This window comes from Mus caroli, chromosome X, assembly GCF_900094665.2.
Source record: "Mus caroli chromosome X, CAROLI_EIJ_v1.1, whole genome shotgun sequence".
In the NCBI taxonomy this organism is placed as follows: Eukaryota; Metazoa; Chordata; class Mammalia; order Rodentia; family Muridae; genus Mus; species Mus caroli.
In genome coordinates, this window is record NC_034589.1 from 43782375 (window position 1) to 43798322 (window position 15948).

At 41.5% G+C, this 15948-nt stretch overlaps 1 protein-coding gene across 4 annotated transcripts in view; it reads right to left on the minus strand.

Moving 5' to 3' along the window:
* The window catches only part of Mbnl3 (muscleblind like splicing regulator 3), a 91910-nt gene extending 79485 nt beyond the window's left edge, over positions 1–12425 (minus strand). For all 4 annotated transcript variants that reach the window (XM_029473570.1, XM_029473571.1, XM_021153488.2 and 1 more), the window contains exon 1: positions 12331–12425. The gene's annotated coding sequence lies outside the window, so the exon portion shown is untranslated. The remainder of the gene's footprint in view (positions 1–12330) is intronic.
* Positions 12426–15948: the final 3523 nt, after the last annotated feature.

Consider the following 15948-nt stretch of genomic DNA (forward strand, 5'->3'; position numbering starts at 1 on the left):
GTACGTGTTTAGGAAGGATGGTATATGCTAACAGTTGGAGGGAGAAAGGGCAAAGAGGAAAATAAAGTAATTACATTTTAATTAAATTTTTTAAGAAAAAAATTTTCCCTGGAGCTTGTGGTAAAATAAACTTATTGAGAAATGTTAGTTTTGATCATTGGTACCTGTACAATAACCTCAAAGAGTCTCCTCTTTTGTGAGGGGCATGGGCTATGGTTTGGGATGGTTGTAGCGATTCACACCTATAATGCCAGCACCTGAAAGGTAAAGGCAGACAGGTAAGGAGCTGGTCCCCAAACCATCAAGAGAATATGAGATGAGTACGAATGTATGGCTTGCATGGGAGATATATGTAAATGGCATACAAAGAGAGTACAGTTTTTAGCAGGGTATGTAAGAGACACCAAAGAGAATATGTGATTGGCTACAAAAATTATATTTCATACTAAGAAATTTTTGTCAAAACAAAATTAAAGTACCTAGCAGACCATCTGGCACACAGTAATTGTTCAATAAATGTCAGTTGACTCTGAATAAACACCTCTTATAGGACATTTTTATTGGGTGTGAAAATGGGGGTTCAAATTTTATTCCTATATATAAACTCCTGCCTACAGATATTAAGATTGATTTAAAAGTCGAATCCATTTCTGGAGGTGCAGGTAGCTGTAAAGTCAGCTTCTCCTGCCACCCAAGTGTTCCAATATCAGCAAGCCTGTGTCAGGGGAAGTCTCGGCTCCTACCATCTAGATTCCTGTGCTTACAGTCTATACACGTCTGCATGCCAAACAAGTCAGGAAACAATCTGTAGCAGCTCAGAAGCAATGGTTGTAATTTGATTTGTCTGACTTCCTATCCTAAACGTGTTCTGTTCTAGACAGGGAAAGGAAATCTCTAAACTCTAGAAACATGCTTAGTAAGGATTCCTATATAGGGATCTGGGAAAAGCCAACTGGAAAAAGAAAATCTGCCACTTTGAGAGAGGTTTTCATTCTGTTTTGTTCTGTTTTTTTTCTTGTTTCATTTATTGAAGATGAGGGATGACGTGAACAGGGCATCCCACTAGGAGCTGACATGCAGGCTATTCTTTTCCTCATGCCCAATCACTGCTGTTTGAAATTCTTGGAACCAAAGGATAACCTCAAAAAATGTCTATCAACAGCAATACCAACACCACAACATCCCTTTGACCAGAACAGTTCATGAAAAATGAGGAATGCCAGCTAAAGAACAACCCAATCAAAAGTAGCAAAGCTTGCATCCTCTCCCCCTTTCCTCTTTTCTCTCCATTCTAGAAGACAATTAATCCTTAGGTTAGTCACCACTCACAACAAACACATTCACCTGCCAGAGGCCTGAAGTTCTGTATAGCAACCTTAAAAATAGTTCAAATGTAATTTGTAAGGAATGTTTCACAACATATCACAATACCATTTTTAAACAGATCAAGAAAAAAAACCCTAGAATGTTACATTTACATGAATGACAGCTGTGATTTCAATGGCTTTTGGTATAATTTGTCAAAACTTTTGCTTCTCACTATTAATTTGCCAGACAGTTCATAACATCCCCCCCCCCCCCCCCCCGCCCCACGCAGGAAGCTAAAAAAATGTAGTTGACACTCAAAACAATGGCTAATCTTTTCTGCCTAAAATATATAACAAACTACATACATGCTTGCAGGAACTGAAAACTCTGACTAACTAACACTTAACTTACATGTATACAACCTACTCTGTAAATGTTGCTGGTGGTAAAAGAGATAACGGTAGGCAAAGGTGGCCTCTGGTCCCAAACATGTAAATTTGCTTCCTAATTTTAACAAATTTAATAAGAAGAAATACCACTCTTAGGGTCTGACAAACAAACTCACTCACCATCATATTTTAATTGTTTATTGTGAATAAAGTAACATATTCAATGCTTTGATGTTTGTTCTGACAGCTTGTCTATTATCTTTGTTGGTCTCGTTACATCTCACTTCATAAACTGATTGGAAATTACACATGATTAGATGTATTTCTTTTCCTATTCTTAGGCTTTACATGTATTTCTGAGGAGGGAGTCACAAACTCATGGAATTTAGATGCTAAGTCCTCAATAGTGAGAGTTTATTTTTAGGACAATAATGAGTTCAACAATTATATGTTGGTGATGAAAGGTATTTCAAGTCTTCAGAACTGAGAAATCAGTACTGCTTTAAGGCTCCAAAGGATACCCTCAGGAAGAAGCCTGTGCAGATAAATTCACTACATCCAGGACAGAAAACAATTTGATAGCACTGGGAAGGAACATGGCCACAGATGTAGGAGGGTGAAGACAAGATACTTATGATCTTACCACAGAAGTAACAGTACCCTAGACAACAACATTTTCCTCCCACCAATGATTTGATTCGATGAAGTATACACAGAATGTGAAAACTTTATAAGGATGATTCAAATCTCCTGATGGATTGCATTCAGTGCTTAATATCATATCTGGTCAGTGGAGCAAATCTTTTATTTCTATTTTTTTTATTTTCTATTCCTGGATTTAATTACTGGAAAGACGATATGGGTATTGTCTTTGCTTTTTTCCTGTTGAGTGATCATTCCCATGAATATCTTAGATATTTGGAAACAGGCACTTCACCAAGATCACTTAGTATTTTGGCACCAAAGGCTCCAGGATCCCTGGATCACTGTCTTCTCAAATATTCAAAAAAGAAAAAAAATATTCTGACCTAGTTAGAATTACCATATCCTAAAACACCGACTTGTAAACTTTTTGTTGATAGCAACAGATAGTAATAAATGCACATTATATTCTAACTTAATACACATGTGCATGAATTTCAAGTAAGCCTCACCCCAAATGGCTTATGTGATTAGATAGTATGTTCTGATACTTTCTTATCCTCCATTATATGCAGTTTTGTTCTGAAGAGATGCTAACTGCATCTGACTACCTACATCTCATTGCATGCTGCTCAGTCATTTCCTGACACATGAAAACTACACAGATAAAACAAATAGGCAAATAGAAGAAGAAAATATTACTACACCCATATACAGCAGAGAATACCCATATTCACCTTTTGACACCAGTGATTCAGACTGGAATATTCAAACCTTAAAATATTATACTTTTAGATTAACTGTATAGCAGGAGTTTGCTAAGCAAAATAATAATGTCAAAAAAATGAAAGGCATAATTAAGTTTGTGGAGCAAGCTGCCTCTAAGGTTTTGGGATTGTTGTTTAAATGCAGCCATGTTGTTAATTATGCCTGAATATAATTGAGAAAACTTTGTTGGCTCTTAGCCCAAAACAGTTTGTAAGTAAGAATACTGTCATTAATCCAATCCAGTAAAACTTTAGTGATTTATAACATTTAAATTCAAGTTTTTAAACAAAAATCATGTTTTGACCTCTTTTTATTTCATCATTCACTTTTCTGTTGAAAAATCTGCTGAAGGGACCGTTTACTAATAACAACTATAATGGGTATACAGTTTATTTGTAAAGCATTCAAAACTTCAAAACCCTTTTCATTTTGTGAACTGGTAATGACCAGCAATCCCCAGATTACTGAATATTTTAAAAGTATATGACATTTGCCAGACTCAAAACTGAAACTTAATATTTGGTTTGCTCTGCATGTGACAGATTACTCAATCCAGTGAAGAAATCCAGGTGTCTGGCTTTCAGTGATTGCCTGTATTTAAAAACTCCAGCTCAGTCCTTCTACCCCCTGCCAAGCTTGGAAGATAGAAAAGAACTTTAATTTCAAGTAAAGGAGCAAGGGAAGTTGTGTGTCACACAACTGCTTTCATATGGATGTACCTACTAAAAGAACCTTGAACAGATGTTTATCTTTTACGAACAGTGAACTAGTTGGCAAATTGTAGGCTTAACAAGCTAAGGGGAGTGAAGGACAAGCCGGGAAGTCAGGGATTCCTAGATGTGAACCCACCCTTGATCTTAATTCTGTTTTTGTTCTAAATCAATGCCAAGTTCTTCACACTTCAGCTGATTTACAGCAGGCAAGAAGTACAGAAGACCAAAACTGTTTCCCAGAGATGTTATGGGTTAAATGGTTACTATTCCAGCCCCCCCCCCCAAGGTACTTCTACAAATGTTAAGGTGGGCTTTATTAATAGTATTTCCCTCTCTTATATCAGGAGTTAACCACAAAGAGTGTGTACCTACTGGTACCTTTCAAGTGTGACCTTGAATGCAGCCATTCTTGAGATCCCTTTCTAAGTTGTTTCTTGTCTACTTTAGTCATAATCAGTTATTCAACCAATTAAGAAACTCAATTGTGCGGTGGTTCTGGTTTTTAAAGGCGCTGTAGCACCTCCTATGTGAGCATTTTCAGGCAGTTAATTAATTAATGGTCAGTTAGCAGCCCACAACTTTACTGAATCCCTATGCACTGACAACCTAAAGGAAATACCCTCCTGGCCCAAGAGCAACCTAAGGCATGTTCCTGTCAGGAAAAGAAGCCCTATTCTTCATGCCACGAGGCCCTACCTCCATAGCTAGCTCTGCTGTCCATGTTCTGGGCAATTCAAAAGGTAGAATGCAGTTTCGCTTTCTCTCAACCAGTTGGTGAAAAAGGAGGTCAGGCTCCTTCTTGGCATGTAATGAATGGACCTCTCCCCCTGGATTTGGACTGTTGGGCCTTCCAGCCAGTCATTAACTAGCAGGAAATGCCCTCCTCAGCAATCACTATTGTGTAAATAAAGTCATAAAACATTGGAGACCAGTGCAATCCCAGACCCCAAAGCTGCACATGTCAGGGTTAAAAAAAAATCTTGATTGTAAAAGCACTGCCTTCCAAATTAAACTCAAACCACATGATTCAGTCCATAAAATATACAAAATATGCAGTCCAGTGACAGATTTATTGTGGCCTTACAGAATAAAGAAAAAAATCTCTATATGGAAAACACAGCTACTTTTGACCCAAGCAGCCCTCAAACAGGAAGTTTAAAGCCAGCTGGGGCCTCGCTTAGTTATGAAGGAGAGGAGGGTAACCAGCATTTCCTGTCATTGCTGGTCACTACTTTAAGCACTTTTATTTGAATTGTTTTCTTAGATAGCTAAAAATGTTACTGAGATTTCTTTGGAGAGTGACACAAGACCATAAGAAGGGCCATTGTATGGTCTATGAGCGAAAGGACAAATGTAACTTACCAAGTACCATGCACTTAGCAGAGGTCACACAGCCTGGCATTTGGGCATTTTGCTGCATTTGAATGAATTCTAGACTAGTAAACAAAATTAGGAAAACAATTTAGGGTCAAATACTAGAATTATTGATACAGCCTCTTCTTTCCTGTTAGTTCAGGATCAACGTTATGACGCATGGTTGTCATACACCTGATCAGTATGTATTGGAACTCGCAGACTATAGAATCACAGGAAGTAGCTTCTTAGAGCTTCTCTTGAGTATCATCACCATCATCGCCTTCATCATTATCACTGTTATCACCCTACAAAATGATTTGTGCACATTTAGTGTTAGGTGCGATATATGAGAGTTACCTAACTGACCCTTCTTCAGATTAGGAAAATCACTCTTCACAAAATACACAGGTATTATTACTTTTTCCCCAGCACGGTAATATACAAAGCACTATGGTAAATTTTGCCAGCTGTTCAAGTTCTCAATCACAAGAATTTTGTGTGTGTGTGTGTGGGGGGGGGGTGTCATTTAAGTAATAAAGGGCAACCAGTGTTCAGAAGTTTTGCTAAACAGGGCAGTGGTGGAGCACATCTTTAATCGCAGCACTCAGAAGGCAGAGGCAGGTGGACCTCTGTGAGTTTGAGGCCAGTCCGGTATACAGGACAGCCAGGGTTACACAGTGAAATCCTGTTTTGAAACTCACCCCCCCCCAAAAAAAGTCCAAAAAGCCTCTCCTTATCATCTATGTAAATCTGAATCCAGCCATTCATAGAACAGATCAAATCACACAGGTTCAGCACCCAAGTAGCGCCCCCAAACACTTTTTGTTTTCATGTATTTGAAACTTGCAGACATAAAAGACAGATATGTATGGTGCACTATGTTTCAGTCTATACTTCTGGATGAACTAACAAGGTTTATTTTATGCTATCCAAGTACTTAGGTAGGAGGCTGGTGGTATGTTGCCATAAATGAGTTGAGAGTTTAAGTTATCAAAATTGTTGCTGAGAAGAAATAGTTCCCCCACCTTCTTTGGAATTCTCATCAATTACAGACAGCAAGAATTTTCAAAGCATCACTGTGCCCTTTAGTAACAGTATGTATATTCATCCCACTGGCTGAGCAAGCACAAAGATGTAAGCACATAGGTACAAGCACAAAGGCAAACCCTTGATACTAGTACTGAGGTGAGATATGAGCTTCATGCGTGGATCCTGTGGACTATATCTCTACATAATTTAAACAGAACTCAGAAGAACACCTTTGTGATATACAAGTCTAATATTTTTGTCTTCTTTTAAAAACACCTCAATAGAGCATATTAATTACACAAAACAATATATTTCATTATTACACTTCTATACACGCATAAAATGTCATGTACATTCCCTATTACCATTCTCTTTCTCATATTGGCCCTCTCCATCTCCTTTCACCTTTCCTAATTAGTTCCCCAAGTACTTCTATACTTTTTTCTAGATCACAAATCTAAGCTATTTTACAACTTGTTTTTATTCTTTTTAATTATGGATACACATAACTATAGGTGGACGTGTGTCCAAGAGTGCAGGAGCCTGAGTTGGCCAGGCGTGGCTGTGAGCTACCTGATGTGGGTTCTGGGAACCAAGCATATGCCCTCTCTAAGCAGGCTATGGGCGCTGCTCCACTGAGCCATCTCTCCAGCAGCACTACACAAGCTTAACCTTAATAAAGCAACGGATTTATTATGTCCATTTGTAAAGGAAAACAATTGAGGAATTCTATTTTACACACACACATGAAAATACCACATGTGACACTTTTGTTCTGCTTTTTTTTTCCTGTTGTTTTGTTCATAAAGGTCGCAGTCTAAAAACCAAAAGCTGAAATTGAAGCTTTTCTTTGTTTTCCAACAAGGAATCCCTCCCACTCTGCTCCCCAATGCACTCTGTTGCATAATTTCTTTTATATTGCCACATGAGGAGAAACTGCAAGAGCTCTATCAAAAACAACAATAGTCCTCTGGGCACAAAAGATGATTGTAGAGCTTCAGAAATGGCAGCTCCTGTCCTTCCTGATAGGGCTTTGCTTTCTAGGTACAGTAAAAAGAGACACCATTCACACCCACACCTTGGTAAAATAGAAACCCACCCAAAACCGACCTGGAAATGGACAGTGTCTGAAAAAGAGACAATGTCCAGTATCCTTTTCATATTTCACCTGTGTCTCTATCACTTTCTAAGACACACATGTCAGGATGTACCTGAATAGCATTTCTTCTTGTGTCTATTCTTTTTTAATCTGTGGAGGCTGTTAAAAAGAACTGTATCGACATAACTTCATGGTGAAGATGATTTGCCTGGGATGAGAGGCTGTACATTAAATGTAATTTCTGGTGATAGAAAAGTAGCAGTTAGCTTTCAGGTCACTCTTTGAAGTCTTATCCTAAAAGCTGTCATTGAATGTATATCCCTGGTCTCATTTTGAGTCACCACTATGGCCCTCAGCACGACATTCAACCAAATACAACTTATTCCTTACTTCTAGTTAATAAAAACAAACATTACTTAAAATCACAGGCAAAGTATGGATAAAATGCAATAGCAAATTAAAAATAGCAATCTATTATATAATTGACTAAAACTTTTACCTAGAAGAGAAGGCATTGATGATATAAGGTAAAGAGATCCATGGGTCTACCTGCCAAGGGTATGCTGCTACCCTTAAGGACGGACCCCTAAATGAGCCTAAAGAAATCTTTCCCAAATTTCCACACAAATGTAGGTAGCCAAGAAGCTCAGGATTCTCACTATCAGGCAGGGACACATAAAAACCAATTTGAAGAACCTAATGCAGCTTACCACCAGCTAGGATGCTCCCATGACTTGAGGAGATCAAACAGCTTGGCAGAATTCGCCAGCGCTAGCCCCCTGCATTTCTATCTAGACTGCCCTTTCTCAATTGTGGCATTCTCTTTCTAGCGACACACAAGTGCACTCACAATACAGGTAATAAAAAAAAAAAAAACCCTGCCCCAAATTATAAACAAATCACTTCTACTTGTCAGCCAACTTAATTCTGCTGCAAGGGACTTGAGAGTGGACATGTATTTTAACAAGCATGACTAATTGAGTCTTAAATTTCTAATCGGGATCCTCTTCCCCTTAACTTTTCTTGTCATGGTTGTTATACAGAGTTGGGAGAAGCTGGCCTTGGTGCTGCATGGCTGTAGTTCCAGCTACTTAGGAGGTTGAAGGAATAGAATCACTTAAGCCTGGGAGTTGAAAATTAGTCTTGGGAAATCAGTGAGGCCGGTGTCAAGTACATTTTATAAAATGAGTTCTGGGTTTACAATGATCCTAACTCATGTAAAATATATGTAAAAAATAAAAAAAATATACATACACACTCAAATCAAGTTTCTTTTGATTGTTGCTTCCTTAGTTCTAAGAAATGTACCCTTTTTCTTAAAGTGAACTGCCTAGATGTAAACATTTCTAAGCAACAGAGACAGACCAATTGTATAAGAATATGTGTTATAATTTCTTTTCAACCTGATTTTCTTTTATTTATTCCTGAAAAAAAATACTGTAAAATGGCCAGTTTTCTGTATTTCAGGGAGAAATCAATATGTGACTACATATATTATTCTTAGTTGACCACAAATTTGTAGTCAAAGTTATACTTGTATCTGTATTCCCAGACACTGTGGAATACTTTTATTTCTGAAACAAAAATAAGGTCCCATCCTGAGCTGTATTATGGTCCCATCAATCTTTTAAAAGCAATATCACTCAATTGAATGTCTACTAGAAAATAATAATGGCTTTATACTATGCCTATTAAAAATGACTATAAGAATGTTTTCAAAGTAATCGATACCTTACATGTCCAATTCTCAAAGTTGCCTTTGCAGCATGGTCCCCTGGTTGTCCTGAGGCCAGATATAAGAATACCTATAGAGCTGAAAGTCTGCATTACTACAGATCCAACTCCTTCTACCTGCTCATAATTCATGGGGTTTGCTGGTTATTTAACAGTGAAACTGCTTGCATCCAGACAGTTTGTTATCTTACAAGGAAAAGATCCACCTCATTTTCTATGAAACTCAGCTTTCCATTTTTGAAGTATCATATCATAACCAAGGGAGATGCAGAGAAATATCACAGAGGGATATTATTTCTGATTTCTACTTCCTTAATACCACATTTATAATGGTCTCAATCCATCTGTTAAATCATTATCATAATTCAACACTCTGGTACATACCTGTAACCCCAGCTGAGCATTACAAACAGGAGTTCAAGGCAAGCCTGAGCTACATAGTGAGAGCCTGTCTCAAAATAACAAGAACAACACAAATCAAGTAAAGGTGATCGCAACCTATATCACTTTCAGACTCTTGAGCATTTCAACATGGCCGTGGCCATTATTTTATTTTAACAACAGGACAGGATCAAGATATTTGTCTAATAGGCACTGAAACTTATTCTTCACATTTCCCCAGTCCCCGTTTGTAATCTAGCAGACAGCACCTTCTATTTCAAAAGAAAAAGTCTGCCACCTTCTTGATTGTTTTTCACTAGAAGCAGAGTACGTGTAAAATTTTATGAATGAATAGCTTCATCACAGTGCGGCTTTTCACTCCCTTTCTTCCCACCCCTCCTTCCAAGATGCAAAGACAGCTGAATGGAGTACAGAACTGTACTGCCTATTAACTGTACTGCCTATATTGTCAACATCTGCACAACATCCAAGAGCCTGTCAGCATTCCAGCAAATGTGTAGAACTGTGCAGCCACTCAAAAGACAAAACTTTTTTTTTTTTTAATTTCCAAACTGCTTTTTACTTCATCGTGTAAAGTTGGACAGACAAGAACACACCTACTGGCTAAAAGGGTAAGTTTCACAACTTCCTGGAAGTCCAGTGAGAGGCAAGAGAACCCATTTTAGGCAAGCAGAATGCAATGAGGAGAATGCACATTGTAATCTACTTTGTATTTTAGGTTCTTGCAATTGTACAAAAAGGCTTTCTGTTTAAATTGAAAGCCGAGCACAAAATCTGTCCCGTCATGAACTATAGACTGCCTATTTTCCTGTATAGTTCAACACTTATTAAACAGTGGTGTATGCAAAAAAATATTTAACTATAAATTAGGTACAAATACACTCACAGGGTGCTTTGGCTACCAGCAAATAGGTTTTATCCTCCTTAAAGAGAAGCTGGTATGAGATGCTATTTCAAGTTGAGAAAAAGCTATTTTATAACAGTCCTGGGACTCATTATGCATTCTTAAAGCAGGAACGGAAATCAGAGAGATGGAGTGGTTCTTACACGCAGAGCAAAGCAGAAAGTCACTGCCCAGCACTGTACCAATTCTCTCTCACATTTTCATAGGAAGCCTCTGGTCTCATCCCTATATAAGGCAGCAGGACAGTAACTGGGAAATGTTCTTACACCTATAGTGCTGTGGCCCCAAGGTTTAATACTTTCACTTTTTATAATGATGTCTCTGGCCCAAAATCATTCAGCCACACAGTTTATAGAACTGAAGACTAGGTTTGGAATCATTAAAAAATGAGAACTTGATGGTTGTCATCCTTCCTCTGCAGATATCTATTGCTCTCCCTCTAGCACCTCCTTTCTCAAATGTGATGGCTTCCCGTGGGTCTCTGCGAACAGTGTGGAATTATTAGACAGTAAATTCCATTGTTAGCAGCATGGGTCTTTGTTTCTAGGTAGACTGTAGAAAACCTGCACTAGACTTTAGTAGGTGCAAAACTTTTCCCTCCTTTCCAGCTTCTATTGCTTGGAAGAAGTGAAAAGCACACAGGAGTACAATAGTATCAGCTGGGTCATAGACAGATGTCTATTTCGGCTATGCTTAGAGAAGTGTTTCTAAATATTTGGGGAAAGCATTTCCCCAAAGCATTACAAATTAAAAAAATAAATTGCTTTAGTATTTAATGTCTAATGGTCTAAATTTTGCAGTCAAAGAGAAAATGTGCCTATGATTCAGAAAAAGCCAAAGTCTCTGGTAAGGCTCCTTGTCAATATGCCTTTCTTCAGAAGGAGGAAATATCTGGATCAATTGTATTAAGTGTTGGTGTCCAGTCATTGGTTCGGGTACATCAGCCGTCTGTTTTTCAGTAATCACCCAAAGCCTTGCTAATTAAACCAAGATGTCTGCACTGTGATCAGTCACCAATCATTTCAAAATTCAATCTTGCAGCAGCTTTATTTTAATTGATGCTTTCCCATGAACTTTACATGCACGTATGGAAAGGCTGTGGGGGTCAAAGGCCAGTTTATAAAGAGCAATTAAGAACATCTAGACGAAAAGAACTCCCTAAAACCAATGGAACAAAATATTCACATCTATGTGTGTGTGTTGTGTGTACATACTTATCAATAAACAGTGTCACATAATCTATGTGTGCCGAAACCAACAGCACAACTAATGGCCTACGGTTAAACTTCAGTAGAACCCGTGTTTTAATGTCATTTTCTTATCACAGAAGCTTTTTTTTCTAGTGCTAAAAACTACAGCTGCCTTTACAATCCTTCCCTAGAATGTAGAGCCATCATGCCATTCAGCTCCAGGTGGTAAAAGCAAGCTGCCCAAATGTGTTCACTCAGGGAGGGAAGAGATGCTGTGCAGTTCTTCTGCGGCCCTGCTAAGGGCATCCCATGGAAATGGGAAAGTTAGTTAGAGAAAGCGTTTGCTAATGACAAGCCATGCAGGAAGTTCCTTTATGTTTAAAAAAAAAAAAAAAAAAAANAAAAGAAAAGGGGGGGGGGTTGGCTCAGTGGTTAAAAGCACTGGCTATTCTTCCAAAAGGACCCAGGTTCAATGCTTGGTACCCACACAGCAGCTTATAAACTGTTACCCCATTGCATACACTAGCAAAAGTTCCTCTTTATGTTAAAAAAAAAAAAAAAAAAAGGAAAGGTGGGGGTGAGAGGAAGGAAAGAGTAAACGAGGAAAATCAAAGGAAAAAAGAAAAGAAAACGAACAGGGAAAAAAATAAACCCACGCAACAAGTTGCAGTCAGTGTTAAATTGCCTTGTTTGCTATTGCGCGGGAGTAGAAAAAAAGTTTTAAAAGCAGCGCATTTCATCGGTGTCCTAGCACCGGCAGCCAGTTTCCTAAACCCAAACTCATCTGCAGCCTTACCTTCCGTCGCTAGCTCAAACCCAGAGGCTAAGGGGCCCTGCTCTCAGTGGCAGCAGTAGGGGCAGAGGCAGCAACAGCCGCACATGCCATCTGTTAGCGGGAGAAGCAAAAAAAAAAAAAAAAAAAAAAAGCAGCGCAGCGCTGCGCTAGGTGGCCCCGGTGCCGGGCGAGCCTTTAGCAGGGGTGTATAGTGGATGCCGCCATTTTAAAGCGAGGTTCCTGAAATCCTTAGATATAGGCAAATTAAAGCTCGCCCCACCTCCAGAACTTCAGGGCTGGGACGTGCTACCGGGCCCCGAGTCAGCCGCAGCGGGGTGTACGGTGTCAAGTCCAGCAACACGCGCTGCGAACTCCGGGGACCAAGACCACGAGCCCTGAGGTGCCATCCACCTCCGCCCCCACCCCACCCCCGTCCCCAGACCCCCACGCTTTTGCCTCGGGCCTGAGGAGACCCTAGTTTGTGGGGTGCCCTCGGTAATGGGGGAGTCCCCCCAACTCGGCCGGCTTGCTAGGGGAGGGGCCCGGGAGCACGCCCTCCCCACCCCCCGCGGTCGCCACCGCTTGGTTCAGTCCACTCGGAGCACACCTCCGAGCGCCCCAGCTCCCCAAGCCGCCGCGGCGCGCGCGGGCGGGCGGGCGGGCCGGCGAGCGGGCAAGCGGGAGGGCCGGCCGGGGCAGGCACCGGGCTCCCGCCGCCGAGGATCGTGGTTGCTGTGACAACCGGCCTTCATCCCACCCCCACCTCATCTCCCCCAAAGTCGGGCCCCTAGTTAAAGGCGTGCCCTAAGTTCTCCCCGGCACCCCTTCACCGTGCACCCCCACAACACACACACAAAAGTCCCGCACCCCCCCTCACACTCCCCCGGGCCGACCCCGCTGGCTCTCACTTTAGCGCTTGGCCATTCGGGAGAGACAATTCGGATTTTAGGCGCCCGCAAGGCAACTCACGCCAAACTCCTGGAGTCGCCGGCAACCGCCGCCCTCAGCCGCCCCGGACCGGCCCCGCCCCGCCTGGCCAGGTAGCGCCACTCACCCCGCCTAGCCGTCGCCCCTCGCCGCTACTGCCACCGCCACCGCCCCGCCACCGTCCAGCCTCACCTCGCCGAGTGAGTGACTCCAGCGGCGTCTCGCTGCGAGGACGCCACGCGCAGGAACTCCCCCGTGCGGCGCTCGCTGCCCCGATTCCCGCGCCCCGGCCCGGGACCGTCTTCCGCCTCCTTGCGGCTTGCTCGCAAAGAGCGCCAAAAAGTCGCGCTCCTGCTCGCGCTCCGACTGGGGGCACTTTCTTCCTGTAGGACGCACTTGCGTCGTGAAATCTCGTCTTTGTGAGAGTCGTACCTTCGCGCTTGCTTTTCCCGAGACTGCTGGCGTGGGTTTTATTCTCAGGGGGTGTGGCGCCTCCCCCCACCCCACCCCCAAGCCCCCAGCTTGCACAAGCCCTCGCCGAGAGTGGCTTTTGTCATTGCGTTATTAAGTATGTGTGTGGGAGGGGGGATGGGGGCAAATCATAATGTTCAGGATGTTCAGAAGCAAAGCCGGCGGGAAGCATGCACACGCCACCCGGGTCGGGAGTGCGAGCCAGCTCTAAAGTTTCTAGAGCTTCAGTGACTGCAGTGCCAACTAGACAGGCAATTGTAATGCGAAGCTATAGGTTTCTAGACACTCCCGAGACAGGTGAGGTGTACTAGAAAATTTCCAAAGTGACTTAGATCAATATGTATTTCAACTCATGGAGGGTGAAATACTTACCGTTTGCCTTCCGGGGTCTCCTCCCTTCCATAAAACCCCAGATCTTTTATTTCGCTCCAAAAACTTGAGAGCAGAAAACTGTTGATCAGAGGAAATGCTTCCCCTACTGCAAGGGAGTTTACCGGGTAGGAGGAGCCCTGAAGTACGGTTCCAGATACTTCTGAATGGAAAATGGACAAAGCAAACGCAGTTTTATACTTGGGTTTTAAAGTGTGCATCTGGACATCTAAATTACAAGTTTCAATTTAATGCGAGCGTAATAAGAGCACCAGCTGTCTCTTAATTGGAGCCCCACAATAATAAATGCGTGCTTTTATTTAATTTTATGAGGACAATTGTAGATGATAACACACACACATGCAGGATCGTCAACGAGGATCTCGTAGCAATTCATGGCTGCTTTCCTGCATGCAATCAACTGCTTCAGCCTAGAACTCAGCTCTATAAGCTCCGCACAAAGTGCAGAAGCATTGCAGGGCATATTTAAATGGCAGTTAGGTTGTGGAGTGAAGTGAATTCTCGGGCTAATTATACTTTTTAATTCTGCCGAACTGATCCAAATAGAATTCAGCTCATTTTAGGCAAGAAATCAATCTCTGTGTGTTAAATGCAAAATAATCAGAGTACGACAGCAATGGTTAGAAGACTGGGCACAAACTGCCCCTCACATAATTAAAATCTGCAATGGTATTTGGCAAGAACTGGGAAAGTCACCAGGACAATGTACAGGGATCATGTCAAACACTTGCAAGTATGGCCAGGATCCTAACAGAAGTCAAAGTAAGGACTTCCTGGTTACCTCATGAACTCCTAACTACTTCTCCCACGCCTTCTTTCATACTTGCCAAAGTCCCTGCACTATTGTAAAAAAAAAAAAAAAAAAAAAAAAGTCAAACTTGTCTGGCATATAGGAAGTGGTTTTGCCAGTCCACGAGCCACCACAGAACACTAAAGAGGTGTTGGTTACTTCGAGAGACTGGAAGACAGGCAAGGTTGAATTATATAACTTTATGCCCAGTGACCCAACAAATGAGGAGCTGTCATGTCAGTGACTCAACAAAAGGAGTCTTTATACTAAACTTGGGCAACACCAGTCCCTCACCTCTGTCCACCACTGCAATCCAAGACTCCTGCGGGGCCCACAGGTTTTCCTAATAACCACCCACACAGACAGGCCCACTTTCACTGTTGTGGAGTTGCTAGAACAATTATTTCCTTAGGAATGTACTGTACACTTTGAGGAATGTTACCCATTTAGGGGACAGCATGGTTTCAACATTGTCTCTTGCTTGAAAGTGCTGGCCAGTGAAAACTGCAAATGAGATTTTACTGTTTTCTGGAGAGAAGAGTAACCTTATAAACAAATTTTAGCCAGTCAATAGTCTCTTTGGCTCTTCTCAGACATGGTTAGAGGAACATCGCCAAAGAAAAATAGGGCCGTGGCCTCACAATACTCTAGATGCTTTCTTACCATAAATGTTTGTACATTCAAGTCTCATAGCACTTCCATCTGCTCCTCATTTGTATTTGGGATCTTCTCGGCATCATTACCCTGATGGATCTTCAAAGGTTACTGTTTGATTCAAAATTGTCATGCCTGGCCCTTTGCCCCACCAACGAGTCAAATGGGGCGTGTGAGCAATTCTTTACACATACCTTGGGAACATTCTTTCGACGCTTTTGCTGCATTTTAAAACTACATAAGGTGAAAACTGGATAGAATTGGGAACAAAACACCCAGGGAAGGAGTTACAGAGACAAAGTTCGTAGCGGTGATGAAAGGATGGACCATTTAGAGACTGCCGTATCCAGGGATCCATCCCATAATCAACTTCTAAACGCTGACACCATTGCATACACTAGCAAGAT